Here is a 20,981-nt window from a genome sequence, read left to right as displayed (position 1 = left end):
CCAATCATAGCTAAGATATGCTTGACTAGAGCCACTCAAGCTCCACCTAGAAGACAGAGAGAGGGGATGTTAGGGAAAATACCACCTTCAAAGGAGATACCATCCCAAGGGAATACAACATCCTTAGGACCTCCTGACTCCTAGGACCAGTCAGCGGGCTGAACCTCTCTTTCCCCCCCATTGGGATGCCTTTGGGTGAGATTTGATAAATCTTTCTAGAGTTCGATCCTTTTAATGTGTTAATTTCTAGGCTGCGCACCTGTAACACCTGTTTATTTCATGTATGCTAGCTTGCTTTTGCAGACAGTCACCATCACTGGCAATCCAAAGAACCTGTGTACCTGTTGCTGTAATAAATCACACTTGATTGCATTGTTCCTGGTCATGATAGCTCTCATTAAACGTGACTAGAGAAAGGGTGGTTATATGTTATTGGTGAATCCATGACCATGATAGTTTGGTGTTCTAAATCCAACCAGATCCCTAACAGTTAATGCATTATTGGTGAATTCTGTGATTGTGATAGTTCAGTACCCTGAATCTGACCATGCCCATAACAGTTAATCAGCTACACCCCTTAATGTGAAATAGGGTTACATAGAAATCAGATATCATAAGTACTAACACTAGGCACTTATGTTCTGTCAGCTGAAAACTACAGCATTATTATGAAAATTTCTTTAAGCAAGCCAATATATCTTTATAATGATAATGTAAGCAGCACACATCTCAAATCTCATGCTTTCAAATATTTCTTATTGAACATGTTAAAAAGATAGTTGTAGGTCAAATATCAAATAGGACTCACAGGGTGAGTCCTGTTTGGAGCAAGAAAGAGATACGCCTTGTGGAAGAGGATCAGGTTAGGGAATACTTAAGCAAACATGACATACATACATGTACAGGGACCCTGACAGAATGCACCCACAAGTACTGAGGGAGTTGGCCAACATCATTGCAAGGTCACTGTTGATAATTCTAGATCATGTATATAAGTACCTGAGGGAAGGGTGCAAAGATGATGTAGACAGGCTCCTTTAGGTGGTGCCCAGTGACATGACAAGTGGCAACGAGCAAAAGCTGAAACACAGGATGATCCATTTGAACATCAGGAAATGCTTTTTTACTGTATGGATGACTGACTACTGGAACTTGTGGTTGAACCTAGAGAAGCTGTGGAATCTCCCTCTGGAGATACTCAAAAGCAATCTATGTGTCCTGGGACACCTATTCTATGAGGCCATGTTGAGCAGGGGGAGGGGGTGGGTTGGACAAGATGACCTCCTTCCAACCTCAGCCTTTCTGTGATTTTGTGATCACTACAGTAGGCCAACCCTCACACATCTGGACTACAAGTATTTATTTATTTATTTTTTTAAGAGATTTAGTCCATTTTTTTTTTTTTTTAGAGGAATAATTCATGACATTAAGGAATATACCACAAAACCAAGATGCCAAATTAACAGCATGAGCTACATAAGAAAGAACTGTACAGAATTTAACATGAGTCAATGAACTGACCACAGACCACTCAGCCTCTGTGGAGTATGAAATTTCCTTCCCTGCTACTCTGAAGTGATGCTGAACTCCACCCTATGCTGCCATTCATTCTTGAGGATTCACAGAATTTCTAGGTTGGAAGAGACCTCAAGATCATTGAGTCCAACCTCTGACCTAACGCTAACAGTCCCCACTAAACCATATCCCTAAGCTCTACATCTAAACATCTTTTGAAGACTTCCAGGGATGGTGACTCCACCACCTCCCTGGGCAGCCTGTTCCAGTGTCTAACAACCCTTTCAGTAAAGAAATTCTTCCTAACATCCAACCTAAAACTCCCCTGGCACAACTTAAGCCCATTCCCCCTCGTTCTGTCACCAGGCACATGGGAGAACAGGCCAACCCCCACCTCGCTACAGCCTCCTTTAAGGTATCTGTAAAGAGCGATAAGGTCACCCCTGAGCCTCCTTTTCTCCAGGCTGAACAAGTCCAGCTCCTTCAGCCGCTCCTCATAGGACTTGTTCTCCAGGCCCCTCAACAGCTTCGTCGCCCTTCTCTGGACCCGCTCAAGCACCTCGATGTCCTTCTTGTAGCGAGGGGCCCAAAACTGAACACAGTACTCGAGGTGCGGCCTCACCAGAGCCGAGTACAGGGGGACGATCACCTCCCTAGCCCTGCTGGTCACACTGTTTCTCATACAAGCCAGGATGCGGCTAGGTCTCTTTAATACCACACGACATAGTAAGAAGTTCAGAAACCACCTGCATCCATAACCACTTTAGCCATACTATGAGCAAGACTGATTCATGTATGTGAATCATTTATTTACTCATACAGAGTCTAGGAACCGTGTGTTGAGAAATCTGGTTCGTCAAACAAATTTCGTCCCTAAAAATAAATTTCTCCGTGTATAGTGCAGTTTTGAAAAAGAAGCATTCCTTCAATTTTCGAACAAATCATTGGGTTGTTTCATGGCTCTATCATTTAAAATCTCAGGAAGGAAGGACAGTTTACACAGAAAAAGGGAAGAAAAAAAAAATAAAAACCTTTCAAAGAGAAAGTGTTCAAATAAATGTCTTAAAACCAGCTTTGTACACTTAATGTAAAGAAGTGGTCCTGCAGGCCCCCTGCAGAGAACATCTCAGCAGTCCCCTTTGTGCCTCTGTGCAGCCACAGTGGTTCTTCCATCATGCTACGCAGAACTGAAAGACATCACTGCAACATACTGGGAGATGATGCACCCTGGAGCAGTGAATCACATGTGCTCTCAAGGCTTGAACAAGCAGACTGTCAATCTTTTTTCTACAGATGCAGTAGTGTAGACAAGCTTCAAATATATGATGAGAATGAAAAAAATTCTCTCCACCTCAATTGAAATTTAGTACAGGTTTACAGTACCATAAATATTATATATATATATATAAATATAACTGTGCACTTATTAGGAAAAACATTCTGACTACAACAGGACATCGGCTAGATTTTAATAGTTCAGACTCAAAGATACGTCTAACTTTCTAGAAAATATGGGTGTGATTTCTTGAACAAACTACCAGACACCAAAGCATTGCACAGCAAGCATACACTGGGAAGGTGTCAAAGATTTTGGTTATTTTACATAATAACTGCAGTTTTCCACAGCCAAAATAACAATATCCTTCATTATCTTTAGGCTCAAAAGATAGCCTACTCTACACAGGCATCCAGAAACATCTCATACCACCTTGCATGAACTCTGCCTTGAGAGCAGAAAGACGACCAAGGCTGCACAAGAGACACAAGCTAGGCATCTTTTTTTTTTTTTTTTTTTTAAAAAAAAAGCCCCCCCCACAAAAAAAGACCTACAATAACAATATTGTGCCTTGCACTAATGTACATAAGCTTCTTCCACCAACAAGGGAGAGCTCAAAGCCACAGAATTCAAACTGAAGTTTCACAGCACAGATTCATTGACAAGTTAGTGTTTATCCCAGGAACCAAAAAACACATTTTTAGTTATTGAGTGTAAATACTGAGACTTTAGTATTAGCATGGTTCACACAAAAATGCACTCAGGAATTTAAAAAGGAACAATTACCATTACCACCCAAGTAATTGTTTCATATTAAAATGTTTTAGATTCATGATTAAATAGAACTTGAATAGCCCGTAAATCTTTAGAAATGTGTAGATCTATGACTTGTAGAGTTTATGAGATAGGAACTACTTACAAGTACTTCACAGGAATCAGCAATGACCTCATATAGTAACACAACAGTAATTTGACCATTCAGTCACTTTACTGACCAGGCACAAACAAAAGCTACTGTCACTTGTTCCATTTCCTGAGGCTGCTGAGGACAATTAGGGTTCATTAGAGCTGTTCCGGCCCTAAGGAAGGTAGAGGCAGAGCAGGGCAGTGCTGCAACAGAGCTGTTCTCCCATCATTATCCCCCCACAACACACACACAATTGTCTATAATTCACTACAAGTATTCTGGCTAAATGATGAATTTGTCCCTGTGTGAATATTCAGTGCTGATTTGCAGTGGCGACCATAAAGACTAAAATACATGCCCATCTTGAAAAACCTATCTTGTACACTCTAATGTCAACTTTATTAGGGTTTATGGGATGGAACAGTGGCAAAAGCACCCATAAAACTCTATTTGAAATTCCTGAGGAACTATTTCATATTCAAAACATTAGTGACAGAGATGTCAAAAGTCTTATAATATGCATTTGTTTACACGATTGCAACTGGGGAAATGCTACCAATCCCTAATTTTCACTCCCTTAGCAGGGGTGTCAAAAGTTACAGAAGGTGGAGAATCTAATCACAAATTGCCATCATTTATTTATTTATTTAAAGTTTCTTCAAGTAATTCCTCTGGAATAACTAAAACAAACAAGGTCACTTGACTGTTACATGGTACAGTTCAAAACTGTTATATTGCATGAAAAAGAACTCAAGAAATAAGGGGAAAATGGCTCGGGGAGATGCTTCTTTTCATGCTTAGCACTGTACTTTAACAACGTACACACTGCAAGATACATATTTCAAGGGAAAGCAGTTACATTCTTTTTTTTTTTTTTTCCAGAAACAAAAATATTTCTTTTGCAAAAATGAAACAACAAAAATCTCCACATCCCTATTTCCCCTGTCATACATATTCATTATCTAGTTGCACTGGAGTGGGGCTTGGAAACAAGCCAAATACGTGCTGCACATACACTCAGACCCTGAGCCCCTGGCTACAGGGAGAGATCAAAATATTGCTCATATTTTTCTCCCCTAACATAATTTCTCATGCCATTCTGCTGACTGTTGAAGAGGTTTTAAAGCCTCTCTCCCTTCATAACATATACGCTGTCATCTCTGAAGAATATATGCCAGCTACAAATAGGAACGTGGGCCTTCAGACAAAGCTCAAGGTGGAGAGGAAAAAGAAAAAAATAAAAAAAGAAAGGACTTAAGGACTTGCTCATTTGTAGTAAATGAGAGAGAGAGCACAGTGGAAACTTTGGTAAGGGTAGACAGCCACTTCTAATTGCCTTAACCATTTTGAACCGAAATCAGTGCTGGGCACCATTAAAACAACCAGACATTGACTGCAGAGGATCAGAGGCTGTTGTGGAAGCACTGAAGCCTGGTGCATGGTGGACAGCCTTCACAAAAGGAGAAGAGCAGGGGCCAGCACTGCTGGTTCCCTTTCTCTGGCTCAAAGCAGAAAGTCATTAAGGCCATCAAGGGCCTTAACAAGCCCTGCTTCTAGGGTACTCCGTAACACCAGGCTAACCATTTGCTCTCTTCCCTTCCCCTGGTCATGCTGTTTTGTCTGTTTGGATTGCATGCTTTTATCTGATCCACCTGTACAGAATCCCCATACTGCCTAACTTGAGAGACCTCCTTTTAATTTTTTTTTTTTTTTCTAAATCTTACCAACACATTACAGCTACATCACCAATAACAATTTGAAGATACTCAGAGTAAAAACAAGCTTTTATATATCTTTTATCAAATCATAAGCCTCCAAAAACCCTTTACATCTTGAACTTATCACAAATTAAAACAGCAGAACAGTTTTCAAAGCTTGACAACTCCTATGTTATACTTTGTATTTCAAATCAGTTCCAAAGGCTTTTAAAATACATTAATTTTACCTGTAAATTAATATAAGTTTGTAGTGTCATTCAATCTCTAATGTACTTATACACCAGAAATGCTTTGAAGGGAGAAAAGAACCACAAGAAAATATGAATTCAAATAAAGAATTACAATTTAATACGTAGTAGTTTCATACATTGGTGAAAAAATGCAAAGAGCAATATTAAGATGAAATTAAAAGTGTTGTAAGTAAACACTCAATATTTTTGTTTACAGAATCATTAACTAAAGGAAGGAGTGAGATTTCTAAAGGAAGGGGAATTAACATTTGTTGACATTCTACTGCTGTTAGTTTTTATGTAAACTCAAAGCAATTATGTTTAAGACATTTTTTCTGTAAGTAGCTTCCATTTACATTCCTAGAAAAAGTAATCCAACTATTTTATTGCATTGTTGGGAGCCCTGTAGCAACAGACCAAATATTTAGCAACAGCTCTGTTTGCCATCTCTAGAGCTGGAAACCAAAGACTTGAATCAATTTAATTGCATCAGTGTTTCTCAGCTACCATACTAGAATGTGTTGTTCTTGACTTTAAAGGGCCTATTCCTATCTCCCCCCACAGCAGTCTCTAAATAAACCTATAAATCCTTTTTCTGTAGCACATGAATTATCAGTAACTTCAAAATAAATGAAGACAAAAATGGTTGAATATTTAAACATGTAGCAACTCCATCCCATGATGGATTATTTCAGAACAAAATTCATTTTTTTTTTCTTTGATATCTACTACTGCTATAAACTTCCAGTTTATCATATAACATTACAATTTGTGGTATAACCAGCTTGTGTACTGACTATAAACTCTTTGTCAATGCCACTGTAAAGACTTTATAGTCCATAAATAACAGAAGAGCGATAGTATCTATCCTTCTTATTTTGCCCAGCATATCCAGAATATAGTACTCTAAACATGTCACAGGATTCACTTGCTTTACATACATTATAGGATATGTAAAAAATAAAAAGGTAAATTTCTCTGAGTATTTGGCTTACACAAAACTCATTCAAATAAATAGAAAAGTCACAGGTGGGAGTCTGCTTGTGGATGTTATAGCCCAGGAATAAAAGACACACACAAATAATAACAATACTTTATTTACTGTAGCATTCACCAATAGCCAAGAACTTAAAAAGTAATAATAATTTTCTATATCCTAAATTATTAAAGAGAAGATGGGTTTTCTTCATGTAGAATTGATTAGGGAGGAATTTACTGAGTATTCTGCATGCAGTTTATCACCTCTTCCTGCTTTTTCCATGATATACAGATTCAGTCAAGGTATACATTTCTCTCCCAGAGTAGCAATTTGAAGACCAAATCTGGTACACATTTACCTTTACATCCCAGTGAAATCAGTGCTATTTAGAGGTTTTTGTTCTGATGTTGAAGCAGAACAAAGACAGGCAAAGACCTTTGCTCACATTACATCCCTTTGTGCTGTAAATGACCAACCAGTAGCTACCTCGCCTCAGCCATACCAGGCACAAGAACTTTTCGGAGTTCATAATTCTGGCTTCTACACTTATGTATTCCCATACAGGCATGGTTATTTCATTTTCCATGCTGCTAGCAAAAGATGAGATGGAACTCTTTACAAACAAGAAATATAAAGAGTGTCACAACTTCAGTCCAAACACCACTTTATATCACTTGTTATTTATAAATAATTATTTACATTGAAGGTCACGAAAATAAGATGACAATTTGACCCCAAATTCCATGCCAAACTCTTATTCCAGATGTAATGGGCAAATTGAACTGCCATCACTCTCATTTGTAGCCTCGGACATTCCTCCGCACACTAGATTACTCTTAGTGCAAAAAATTTCTATTCTCTCCCTGAATTAGTTCAGCAGTTTTCACATTATACAACTCTCTCCTTATGCACCCCTCATGGCAGGCTGCTCATATTGTCTCAACAGGGATTTCCCCTTCTCATCAAATTCTTCCACGCATTGCAGCAATAGGCCTTCTGGCACAAAACCTCAATCCATTGATCCTACAAACCAAACTTCTTATTTATGCTTACACATTCCCTTGATGAATCCCTACATTGCGCTTCCCACAAATTGGCAGGCTCATTCGTTTATTTTTCTTACTTCTTTTATCAACTCTCAGAACAGTGCATATGAACATCTTCCTCACTGCAAAATATAACAATAGGGTGATGACCTTTCTCCCCTTCACAGCTTAATAATAATAAATAAATAATAATAATAATTAAAAAAAAAACAACACTTGTTCCTCTTACTTTTCAGAACCTGAGCATGTTCTCTCACTGGGCAGGGATGGGTCCCTGCTTGGGTGGTATGTCATGTTTCTCCACAAGATCGCATTCCTCTAGCATATTCTAGTACTAGCTGCCAAAAGCAAGTGATGCAATACCCTTGCGAGTAGATGCAGTGTATCTTTAAATGTTGATGTATTCAAATATCTTTATAGAGGATATGACACAATAAGTCTCAGGTGAACCCTTTGGGAATTCCAGGGAAAAAGCTGCCTAATCTCCAGTTAAACAGGCCTATTATCTCTCACTCCCCATGAGAAAGTGAAGCAGAACTGATTTGATTAAGAGCAAATTAACCTCTCTAACACAGCTACCCAGGGTTTTACACCTGTCACTTTAGTATGACAATTTATATTTATTCAAAAAGCCATGAGACAGTAAATTAAACATTGCCCTAATTAGAAAAATGTCATATGTTACAGTAGGGGAGCAAACTGAACTAATTTCAAACAGTTCTCATGCAAAGTACATTTCAGTACAGCATTAGTAAAAGTAGAGTCAATATTTTTTACACAGTCCCATCTGAGCTGAATGTCATCATGCCACAGTTGTATGTTTAAAGTTCTGTCAAACAATAAGGCTGACTGTATGCAGAGTTCACAGAAAACCTAAGTTTATTTAGTAAAAGCCATCAACACCTGAGTTACTTCATACTCTACCACCATTTCTATGCTCTAATGTCACAATATAAACCAGTTCTCTCAACTAGACCCTCCTGTTACATCATTTTTCCTAACGTTATTATTGGGCAGATAAAGAGTAAATTCTTCATTAATTTACAATCCAATACACTATCAAGTGTCAAAGTTAGATTGTTTCATCAGATAACTGGAATTGAATAGATTTACATATAGATGAGACTCGGTGTTTCCAAAAAAATCTTAAATTGTACAACAGAAATTTTTAGGCTTACAGAAAAACACTTAGAGATGTTAGAACCATATATAGTAACTTCCTAATTTCAAAATAAGAATAGAAAAGGCTAAGTAGGAAACAGAAATCTAAATATAATTACTTTCTAAATATTTCAGCATAGCTTGATTCATGTTGTAGACTGACATAAATTGTGGAGGTGTTTTCTCTTAGTAGAAATTTCTCAACACCTTGACAGTACTAGAAAGATGATAGACATGATCTGTATCTCCTCTTGTGGGTTATTTTTGTTTGGATGGTATTGGGCCATTTTTGTTTGTTTGTTTGTCTCATATCTAGCTTTTTAACAGCTATAATTCTCTTGCTATCTACAAGCAGTATGCATACTATAACAATGACACAGGTAACAACCCTTTAAATAAATAAATAAATATTACACACTAAGTTCTTCACAGCTGCTATGAGGAAACAGTATTGTAATAAAACTATCTGAACTCTAAGAAAAAAATAATTTAGGCCAATATTTTCAGTACAAATACTGTTTATACACATTTCGCTTAGCTTGCTAAATTGAGGTGATAATTCTTTACAAGTATATAGATGTAGATGTTCTAAATTATATAATACAGACATAATGTATTAATGTAATGAATGTATTAATCATATATTATATATATGCATATAGATAATATATATATATATATCCATCCCAAAGAGTCGTGGTGAATGGAGTTAAATCCAGTTGGAGGCTGGACACTAGTGGCATTCCCAGGGATCAGTACTGGGGCCACTACTCTTTAATACCTTTATTGATGATTGGATGAGGGCATCGAGTGTACCCTCAGTAAGTTTGCAGATGACACCAAGTTAGGTGTGTGTGTCGATCTGCTCGACAGTAGGAAGGCTCTGTAGGAATATCTGGATAAGCTGGACTGATGGGTTGAGGCCAACTGTATGAAGTTCAACAAGGCCAAGTGCCGGGTCCTGCACCTGGGGCACAACAACCCGAAGCAGAGCTACAGGCTGGGAGATGAGTGGTTGGAAAGCTGCCAGACAGAGAAGGACCTGGGAATATTGGTGGATAGTCAGCTGAATATGAGCCTGCAGTGTGCCCAGGTGGCCAAGAAGGCCAACACCATCCTGGCTTGTATAAGAAGCAGTGTGGCCGGCAGGTCTAGGGAAGTGATCGTCCCCTTGTACTGGGCTCTGGTGAGGCCGCACCTCAAGTACTGTGTGGCACCAAGCTGGTGAGGGGTCTGGAGAACAATCCTTACAAGGAGTAGCTGAGGGAGCTGGGTTTGTTCAGCCTGGAGAAAAGGAGGCTCAGGGGCGACCTTATTGCTCTCTACAGGTACCTCAAAGGAGGCTGTAGCAAGGTGGAGGTTGGCCTGTTCTCCCATGTGCCTGGCGACAGGACGAGGGGGAATGTGCTTAAGTTGCACCAGGGGAGTTTTAGGTTGGATATTAGGAAGAACTTCTTTACTGAGAGGGTTGTTAGGCATTGGAATGGGCTGCCCAGGGAAGTGGTGGAGTCACCATCCCTGGAAGCCTTTAAAAGACGTTTAGATGTTGAACTTAGAGATACGGTTTAGTGGAGGACTTGTTAGTGTTAGGTCAGAGGTTGGACTCGATGATCTTGAAGGTCTCTTCCAACCCTAGATGAGTCTGTGATATTTTTTTTTTTAACTGGCAGTAAATGAGGAATCTTGACTTTCAGGGGGTCACATGTATGATGCTGTAGATAACAGCAAAACTAAGAAGAGTCATCAATAACAAAAATCAGAAAGAAAAAGTTTTCAGGTATCTGTGACTATAAATGTGAGAAGTTTCATTAAACAATTCTGCAAACATTCCTGTTTCAGTAGAAACAGGAAGCCTTCTAATATTTTTTGCACTGCCTAAATGTCACTAAATACAGAAAGATCATCAAAATATACTGTCATAGAGAACTACTATTTTTATCTATTATTTTCAAATTTCTAGGAGGTATGCACAAAGGACTTCATAATCAATCTCCATCATAAATGCAAAGACATCACTTTTTGAAACGACCTCATGTGGCGGTTTTACCTTGCTAGGCAGCTGAATTCCACCACAACCACTCTCTCACTCCTCCTCCTCAGAAGGGGGTGGGGGTGAATAAAAGAAAAGAACAGAAACAATTCAAGGGTTGAAATTAGGATAATTTAAAGGAAACAATTATAAAGGGAAAAATATTAAGTAATTTAACTCAAGGGAAAAGGGGAAAAGGAAAACAGAAACAACAAAAATCATGCAAAGGCCACATGGAAGTGCAGAGGAAAGAAGTTACTGTCTACTTCCCACAAATGAGTGATGCCTGACAATGTCCTTGAAGCAGGGCCTCAACATCCACAGCCATTGTTTGGGAGGACAGATTTTTTCAAAATGAGAGCCCACCCCTCCCCTCTTCTTCTATTTTTATTTATAATTTTTATATATTCCACTTTTTATTGCTGAGTGTGACCCCACATGACATGGAACATCCCTTTGGTTGGTCTAGGTCAGCTGCCCTGGTGATGTGCCCTCCCCATCTCCTGCCCATCCCCAGCCTGCTGGCTCTGGGGGCTTGGAGGGAGTCCTTATGCAGTGCCAGCATTGCTCAGCAGCAGACACAACATGGGTGTGGAACCTAGAGCAGCACTGGTATAAGTGCAGAGCACAGCACTGTACGGGCTGCTGCTGGGAAAGTCAACTCCATCCCAGCCAGACCCAGTACACCTTGCCTTTACAGTCTGCCTGCATTATTAGTTGTCATGGTTTTCACCACTAAACAGCCTTTGGTTTCTTTCTTAACTATTTTGAGACAATAGCTGTATAGTTTCAAAAAAAAAAAAAAAAAAAGACACAGATTAAAGATGTACAGATTATTTGAAAACGATGCATTACAGTCAGTCTGCCTTGTCACTAACCCTCATCTTTAACAGAGATAAAGTTGTCAGTAATATTGCCTCTTTCATTGAATTTTACTCAGTTCAAATTCATTTCTATATATTTCACTCATTTAAACTATTTATAAAATATTTTTGCAATAGTTTAGAAGTAGCTGACAGTGTTTGGAGACTACCCTACAAAATCTCTCTACCAAGAAAAAAAAAACAAGTATTTCCCTAAAACTATGTCAATCAGCCTAAGTTAAAATAGCATCAAGAACAGCACAACCGGTGTTTTAACTTGGGATGCCATCTCTATCTCACCTTAATCTTCCCATGGGCTGAAGTGCCAAGACAAATTAACAGCTCAGATTGCCTCATATTCATTGCCAGGTTAGCCTGAATTAGATCATTCAAGTGAGCCAGCTGAAGTTACAGAGGCTTATGTTGCAGTATCAGTTGTCTAAATTCACATATCCCATTGCAATCTCATAGCTTTCCCCAGAAAATTTCAGCATGATGTTTTGAAGTTTGATATTCTCATTGCTTGTTACTGTTTTCAAGAAAGCTTCTTGCAAAAATCATTAATAATGTATATATTTTTGAGAACCTGCTTTAGAAATGTCTGCTATTGGGTAAAAATTTCTATTTTCCCTTTGAATGTCTTTAACCTGCCCAAATCCCAAAAGATTTAGTAAACTTAATATTAGCCAAAAAGATAGCAATAGGGTTACAAAAGTGTCATTTATTTCCCCTCTAAGTATCCAGTCAAAAATCAATCCTCATGTACCTGCAAGTCGGAATTTGTCCTATATTTGCACACTTGGTAACTGCTCTAGCTGCATTGTGCATCCTCCAGACAGTGTATGGCCAAAATGGGTTCTGCTACTGCAATTACTTTGAAATACAAGAAATGAATAACAACAGCAGTTCATGTCAAACAGAAGCTATAGCAACAGAACCCAGGAAATAATATTTTTAGAGGACGTTAAATTGAAGTTTGCTTTTAGGTCATACAATTGTGGATCAGTGAGGAAGTGACAAATCAAAAAAGTGGCACCTTATAATTTAATGATTGAATAAAACAGAATTATGGATCATCTGATAATAAGACATTTAAAACAACAACAAAAAATGTTTTTACATTAAAATTTCAGGAACATAAAGCTTTCGGGAAGAAAGGAATAAAATGAAATATGAAAAGGGCATCATCTTCATATGCAACATATGTATCACCAGGAAATTCCGAAGGAAATAGCAGAAAAAAAAAAAGAGGAAAAATAGGTATATCAACTCTCAGATACAGTAGGTTTGCTATTCATTTTGAAAAAGCAACCACAAAAAAAAAGAAGAAACTGTAAGACGAAAATAGTCCTTTATAAAAAAAAATGCCAATCAAACTCTTTCCCTGAGGTATTTTTTAGCCTATAAAAAACAAGAGTTACTGGAAAATTAGACTGCAGGAAAATACTGTAGATGCAATATTAAATTTGTGTAAGAAAACAAAGAGATGGTCAGATTCACAATATATATTGGATCACAGAGCTAACAGTAAAAAAAAAAAAACATTTTGTAATCAATAACATCAAAACACAGGTGGAATGTTCACATGTGTAATACCTGGTGTCCCAAAATAGCACACAGAGAAATAAAGGCCACCTAAATGAAGCGATTAATCTGTTCTGTAAGTGCATTATTCAAGCCGAGGTTTGAACATACTGGGTGATTTAAGACAGCAGTGAAATATATTTCAGAGCTACAGGACTTGGATCAAACCAAGTGCCTAACTGTGTTTATTAAGCTGGTGCCCACTGCCTCTCTAACAACAAAATATACACAACAGCTGAGCTAATACTTTTTTATTTATTGTTTTTGCTTTGTTTTTTGAGATTAAAGACAAGCATGCATTCACCTCAACTCCTCAACCCTTCTGGAAATGAATCCTATGAAGCAATTTGTTCCTAGGTATACCAGACTGCCGAACAAAGACACTGGATGATTCGTGATGCCACCACAAGGGAGATACGGAACTCCATGGGTACAGGTGGGAAGAAAGGATACAGCAGAATCTGAAGTAATCATTAAACCATGCTTCATAGCAGAGCTTTGAACATCTTAAATCATGTTCACATCCCCCAAAAGACAGCTTGATCAACGTGAAATTATCTTGAAAATTACGAAACAGAGAATGAACCTGTCATTTTTGTTTGCCTTGCCAAGTCTAGAAAAGTCTGAATCTTAATAAGGCATCAAGATACGGAAGACATAAGACAGCAATGACCCATCTTTACTGCCCAAATCCACGAGCACTGGCTTCATATGTGTACTGAAAGATTAACAATTAGATCATATGAACCACATATGATTTATGTGCACCAGACATGAAGCACCAAGGCAATGATGCTCTCTTGAACCCCTCAAATGACAATGTGATTGGGAATCAGAGGCTTCAGTACTGACAATAAAGCTTACGCTATAGAAAGTAACAAACTAGCTATTTCCCCAAAATTCAGGGACTTGTGCCAGCAGGTTATGAATATTGCTGTTATTGATAGGGTTTTAGATTGAAGGCTAATGTCAGAAGACTGAAACCATAGTCAATGTGTTTTGCAAGGGGATGAAAAGCAAAACGTAGAATGACCTCACAAAGTACTTGGATTAGTAAAAGGGAGGAAACAATCTGCCTAATTTATAATTTTGTTATCCTTAGAAACAACTGCAATTAGTCAAAAGCTAAGAGATTAACTTTAATAAAAGAGGGGAAGTGCTGGAACAGAACCAAGAAAAACAATAACTTTTTATGGTTCTGAAACTCTTTAAACAACATGCCAAGTTGCGATTTCAGTATTTTGTGGGATGTATTTGGAATTATATCATCAGATACGTGAATCCAATATGATCCTTCAAAAGCAGAAATCAGCAGTATGCCATATGCTGTATATCCTAAGCACTATTCAAAATAGCCTCATTTCATTTGACAGTACAAAGAACTGTCTGGATTTTGCATCTTTCCTTGGCAGACCAAATAGACTTATTACTATGTTTGTTTCAAGACAGAAAAATCACATCCAGCCTTGTGCTGCAGTCATGAAAAGAATGCAAACTGGAGGAACTCTTCACTTGAGATTTTGGGAGATGTAATATTCATATTATATTTTGGTCATAAAAGGTCAAACCTACACTTTTTTTGAAAGTAAACAGCTTTTCCCAGAGTGTGCAAAACCCAGAGGCTAGTGCATAAATTCATTTGGTGATTAAAAAAAAAAAAAAAAAGCTTTTATCACAAGCTAAATGCAAACAATGAATTTTGTATTTTATTATTTTTTTTTTTTTTTAAAGAAAAAGCAACACGCTAAAAATCTATATTATAGTCACAACTACGGTCTCTGTGGGCATGTGGTCCACAAACACGTGACAATTACTGTTTTCACAGTTGACATTTCAGACTTTCCACTAGTTTCAATGTGTTAGTCAATGTGATGTACACTGTGGATTATTACTGTCCAGAAACATTGGTCATGTCCTGGAAGTTCTCACTTAAGCAAAACTTAAGAAAACTTTCCTGCATTGTAACCTTACCAACACAAAATATTTTAGATGTTGCAAAACAGTGTGTGATATGTAAAGCCATGCATTGTACTTGAGTTGTGAGATCAGCAAAGAACTACTACTTCCATACCAACAGCTCTCAAGAGACTGAAGCAAGATTTAATAAGCTAAAACAAAACATTTTGATTGATCTGCATTTGATTTAAATATGGCTGTGCAGTACAAGTCTTATATGAGCCTAAGAGCACGCCTGTGCTTCCTGACTGAACTGTAGTTAGTGTATTAGTAACTATAGGTAGTATATTTGCATGCCCAGAGACCTACCTGAGAAAAATGACTGCATCCTGATAACAACCACATTTCAGTCACTGTTCCAGAAGGAACAAATTTCAGTTCCCAGGATACTGACTCATAAATAAGGTAAATTAAATTGCTGTAGTAAGGTAAAGTAGGAAGCCAGCCTTATACTGGATGATTATAACTTGAGAAGCAGTAAAAGGGGTACACATTGCTGTGGTGGAAGTCAGGAGGAGCTCACTGAAATTGCACATACATCCAAAACATGATTATGAACATAAAGAAACATACTGTGATAGAGTCATGTATTATAGCAAAACTTACCTGATGTTGCAGAAAATGACTCAAAACCGTAAAAAGACCTCTTTTCTATTGCATATTGAAGAAAGATGTAAACTCACCTCTGGTTCTCCAGAGAAGATGGCAGTTCCTGCTTTCCCCCAGTCTAACAGCAGACAGAAAGGAAGCTATAGGGTATGTGGAGCAAACAACAACATAACCACATGCATCTGTGTGAAAGGGGTTGATAGATGCAACCTCCAAAATGGTCATCAGTACAAGCACCTTAATCTCCTGGAAATCATCATTAGGATACCATAATTTCCTGACAGAATAGTGTTTTACAGCTAGGTCTACCACCAGTAACAGGGATTTGTGTTCCTGGTAAGACATTGTGGCCATTTTAATGGGCCACACCCCAATCTGGCAAACCAACAGCTGTTCTTGGTTGGTTAATAAGAGTTTTGGCTACTATCAGATTAAATTGGATTCACACCGGTGACAGAAGCATAAAGAGAATGTTCACTGAATCCAGAGCATATATATTTTTAATATGGATCCTCACAGTTAATAACTTAAAACCACATACAGATTAAAAAGCTAAAGTTAATACTGTGCTTATATTGAGAGGCTAATTGCTTTTTCTTATGAAAATTTAAGTTGATTGACCAAATTTTCAATTATTCAATTAATCAATTTAATCTAAACAGCAGGAAAAAAATTCCCATTGGTATAAACTAATACTTCTGACACATTTTTCTTAGGTACACCATTAAGAGGGGAAAATTGGCAAATACATCTAAATACATACAGAGGTTTGGGGACTTCAGGTTTTCAAGGGACATATGATTGACTGCAGTATATAAGAAATAAATTTTGGTTAAACAAACGAGTAAGGAAGAAATGTGGGGCCAGGGATAAGAAAGTGGGGAAGGAGCAAACAACAACAACAAAAACAGTTATACAGAAATAAATGGAGTGTAGATTTTTGTAAGTAATGAAAACAGATTTTCAAAATACCTTGTGGCAATTCTAACAAAGGGCCACGGAGTGGTATATTATTACTCCTTACATGAATGATCTACTAGGTCTACAGCTGAGGGCAAAACAGACAGTGTTATCCATTGCAGAGTCTTTAATGAGACAATGTGAAGTTCAAGTTGCACACCACACAATATTTTTCTCCTCTGTTCAATCTATATTAAGTCGATACTCTGCTAAAACCTAACATTTGTTGCATTTTTCCAATTTAGTTTCTGTCAATGTCCCCTAAAAGTGCTGAGCCCATCAAACTGACATCACCCACACAAATTTCAATAACAGTTCTGTAGTGAAAATGCCATTAAACAGAGACTGTGCTTTGAGGAAACAGCTCAGCTTCTCATTCACACTACATCTGTTAAAACTTGTCTTTTCATCAGGAACTGAAAAAGTATACAAAGATGCGCACTACAGCAATGCTCAGAGGCTCCCTTCCCTTTTTATTGATAGTACATCAGGAAAGAATAAGGAGCATTACAGTAGGTGTCTGCAATGAAGACTAACCAAAAATTTAATCAAGTATATTCAGAACAATTTCAACAGCTGCAGAACTGCTGCATTACATGTACAGATGCTTCTAGTCCCTTCCTCTTAACTTTAAACTTTTGTTTTTTGAAGGCTATTAATATCTCAAAGTTTTATATCTAATACTTCAGCTAACTACACAACCAAATGGTTTCTGTTCTTATTTCTTGCTCCATCCCCTCCATCTTTTTTTTTTTCCCCTGAAATTTTTCATTCTGTAAGATCAGCATGTAAATGGCCGCAAGCCATTTTAGAGGATATCACACAAAAGCATGTTGAGGGGGTGGGAGAATCAGCATAGCTTGTTCCTCTTCCTTTACCTTAGCACCAACCCAGAAGCTGCCTTAACAGGAAGACTTATATTGGCTTCTGCAAACTTACAAGCCATCAGAAAGCCAGAGAGGTTTCTAGATCTCTCCCTCCTTCCCTCCCTCACCCTGCAAAATTATACCTAAACCTCTTAATTCTGTTTAGCCCAAAAGACCAAGAGTTTAACAATAATAATGCTTAAAGCTTAAACACTGAAATTATTCCTTAAAATTATTTAATGTCATCTCTTTTAATGAATAGAGAATATGAGCATTTATGATTTCTCCTTTGGAATAAGTTTCTATATTAACTACACCTTGACTTGTTACAGGTCAAAAAGAACGAGTATTAATATGAAGACAACAAACCTAATAGTCAGTTAGGCAAATTATACTTTTAAAATTGGTTGAGAAACACTGGGCCCCACTGACTGCATTTTGGCCTGATTTCACAGGATATAAGCTTCAGATACGTCTGAAGCAGAGTTCAGGACAAGAAAGAAAGGAGGCAAATCTCCCAAGTCAGCCTAAACACCTATCTAAAGCACACAGAAATCCAGATAATGCAAAGTTTGAAGGCTTATTGGAATGCTCTAAAATCTTCCCAAATAGCAGTTGAATTCAAAGAAAGACAAGATATAATGAATGGAAACATTTTGTGCTATAAAGAGGAAAAAAAAAAACACACACACACACACAAAAAAAATCGAGTCAGATGGAAAATATTTTCTGGCATCATGTAAGCTTTTGTGTTAAAACATTACAGAAATGATTAACCACAAAACACATAACTAAAATGAAAATAAAAAGGCAAATTAAATGTGAAGAAACAGCTTAAACAGTAAATCATGCCTTGCATGCACATTTAGAATACCAATACCTTATCTAAGTCTCATCCACTAACACGTTATGTACTATGTTATCTTTCAGATAACAACTTATTCATTGGGACAGACAAATTTGATATATTATCTTCCAGTTCAAGCCAATAGGGAGACTCTGCCAAATTTTCCTGTATGAATCACAACAGTCATGTTTTTATCAGACCTCAAAATGTTAGAAAAAAAGATTACTTTGATAATACAGCATAAAGAAAAATAGGTCAGTTCTTGAACATTTTTAAGATACCGCAAAATCTGATTCACTGCAAATACTAAGTAGTTGTATTTAGATGTGAAAAGACTTGCACACAAAACCTCACCAACTCACAAAATAACTAATAAAACCCAACCAAGTAGCAATATGTATAAAACCTGGTATGACTAATGACCACAGGCTGATTTGGTCCCAGTTTTCTTTTTGATTAAATAAATTATGTTTTAAAGTAAACAGTATGTAAAGAGGTATATCTACCAAAAGATGCTTAAATATTTTGGGGGGACAACATCTGACATAAAATTCATTTTTTATGCCAGTCAAACCAAGAGTTTCTGGATTCTTAATTGGTACTCCAAATTGAGAAGAGTGGAAACTCTAAAATATGAAGCATCAGAGAAGTTCCATTTCTACATTTTAAAATAAATGCTTCTGACCCCTTCCCCCCCCCACCCACATAGGCTAAGCAGTTTTTTTTTTTTTATAGGTAATCTCTATATATTAGGAATATATTTAATTTTTATTCCAAGTTTCTTCTATCCATTCAAACTATGCCTGTTCTGCAATGCAGTAGTAATTACTTCTACTGTATGAGTACAGTCTTATTTCCCGTCTTCCTCAATAGCATTTACTGTGGCAACTGGAAAGATGGTAGACTTGTTTATCTCATGTAGCTATACACTGAAAAGATGGTAGACTTGTTTATCTCATGTAGCTATACCATTTCCGTAAGGAAAGATATTTTGCTGTGATGGTGCAGTAGTACAAGGGAATCAAAACGATGCAACATCTCTAAAATAATGGAGCAGGCAAAGGTCAAGGATTCTTACTGAATTTGAAAGATTACAGCAATAAAGGTTTTAGAAAGCACTCTGGAAGTTGTATGGAAAGGATATCACTCTCCCCTAAATTTTAAAACTATAAAAGCTAACCTGCTGCACCACTAAACTGCAGCTTTTCCAGTATAAAAATAAATCTTAGAATTCACATAGGAAAGAGGAAAACGGGATGGAGAGTGGGAAAACATCATTATCAGTCTCTTCACCCTTATTGACAGAGGAAAACATGAACTTGATCCACAGAACATGACAATCAAATGAAGCCATACGCTGGGGGGTTTGGTTCTCCCCACCCCCTTCCTATTGGTTGATGTCCTTTATGGGAATGTTTCTCTTATCTTTTTCTTTAAGAAATTAAATGTCACCTTTCTCTCACGCCTCTACTTGTCTCAAGAGATGGGTGGGTTCCAAAACCAGCTGTACTTAACTCCCCAGCAACATGTTCTTGTTGTCAAGCCTACATGAAACCGCTTGAGCAGACAATATTGAACAAGACAAGTTCTCTTAATGGTTCTTAAAGAGCAATGAGATGATGGAGAATTTTGCCAAAGTAAGCACATCTAGATTTTATACAATAAAACTCCAACATCATCTTTTAGTAAGAAGAAGAAGCTTCGTGCTAAAGGTGAGGAAAAAAAAAATAATTATTTTATAAGATAATAACTAAAAGGAGAGGAATATGAAAAAGAAACAAAAAACTGCAGGAAAAAAAAACAACAACACTCTCAGCATTGCTTGTGGTCTAACAGGAAGGTTCACAGTTTTATAAGGCAGAAGGTAATGTCGTTACAATATTAGATAGAGACAAACTACTTTGCCTTCAGCCTCAGTTTATCCACAGAGGAAATGGATTATTGCTCTGAAAGCTACAGCAATTTCTCTTTATTGAAAGCATTCACATTAAGGTAAGAACAGGCTTATTTATATGTTTCAAGCTTATTTATAAAGCAAAAGTAATGTTAATGCATTTACCTCTTAAGAGTGTCAGGTGTTAAAAGAGTGAATTCATAAAATGTTTACTGATGTTAAACTTGTTTTGCAATCTAAAGCTTTAGTTGACATACTGAGCACAAAAGCCTTATTAATAATGTTAAATCTTCAATTCAGGATGAATGGATTTCTGCTCACCATGCACAACTCCAGTTAAGATGTGATTTCAATCAGAAAAATGAAACAAAAAATTGTGATCCTATTAAATTAGAAAAGATGGTCTTCCTGTTTTACTGTCTACAGCTCCAATACAAACAGGTGTTAACAACCACCAGTGTACATTATGCTCATTAATTAGGACACATTATGTTCATACCTCTGTGGGCATCCTGTGCCAGTGCTCAGTCAACCTCACTAG

At 37.3% G+C, this 20,981-nt stretch overlaps 1 long non-coding RNA gene across 4 annotated transcripts in view; it reads right to left on the bottom strand.

Annotated features, from left to right (window-relative positions):
• Window positions 1-16,195, bottom strand: part of LOC106014765 (uncharacterized) — a 128,339-nt gene extending 112,144 nt beyond the window's left edge. For all 4 annotated transcript variants that reach the window (XR_005269600.2, XR_011803529.1, XR_011803528.1 and 1 more), the window contains exons 1-2: window positions 16,111-16,195; window positions 15,948-16,013 (exon numbers count right to left, since the gene is read on the bottom strand). This is a non-coding gene — a long non-coding RNA (uncharacterized lncRNA). The remainder of the gene's footprint in view (window positions 1-15,947; window positions 16,014-16,110) is intronic.
• Window positions 16,196-20,981: the final 4,786 nt, after the last annotated feature.

The sequence above is a fragment of the Anas platyrhynchos genome, chromosome 15, assembly GCF_047663525.1.
Source record: "Anas platyrhynchos isolate ZD024472 breed Pekin duck chromosome 15, IASCAAS_PekinDuck_T2T, whole genome shotgun sequence".
Taxonomy (NCBI): Eukaryota; Metazoa; Chordata; class Aves; order Anseriformes; family Anatidae; genus Anas; species Anas platyrhynchos.
The sequence above is the reverse complement of the archived record's forward strand: the minus strand, read 5'-3'. Positions and strand labels throughout refer to the sequence as shown.